Source organism: Theobroma umbraticum, unplaced genomic scaffold, assembly GCF_002168275.2.
Source record: "Theobroma umbraticum cultivar Fairchild unplaced genomic scaffold, ASM216827v3 scaffold_12.0, whole genome shotgun sequence".
Taxonomy (NCBI): domain Eukaryota; kingdom Viridiplantae; phylum Streptophyta; class Magnoliopsida; order Malvales; family Malvaceae; genus Theobroma; species Theobroma umbraticum.
The window spans coordinates 367345-367618 of NW_018397272.1; positions in this window are offsets into that span (position 1 = coordinate 367345).

Here is a 274-nt window from a genome sequence, read left to right on the forward strand (position 1 = left end):
AAAGTAAGATGAAATTCAAGTAGTATGCAAGTAAACTGTGAGTGAGCTTACTTAGCTTGATGGAATTTGCATGTGAAGTTACTATTACATGCAAAAAGAGGAAGTTAGTGAGAAACATGTGGGATCCCATCATGTGAAAGTTCATAAAGAGAAAAAGAACAAAGAGTTTTTAAATGAAAGAAAACCATGATTTGGCAAAGATAGCCCATGGTAATCAAAGCAAGGATGGTAATGTGGTTTGAAAAAGAAAAGGGATAATCATAGCATGAAATAT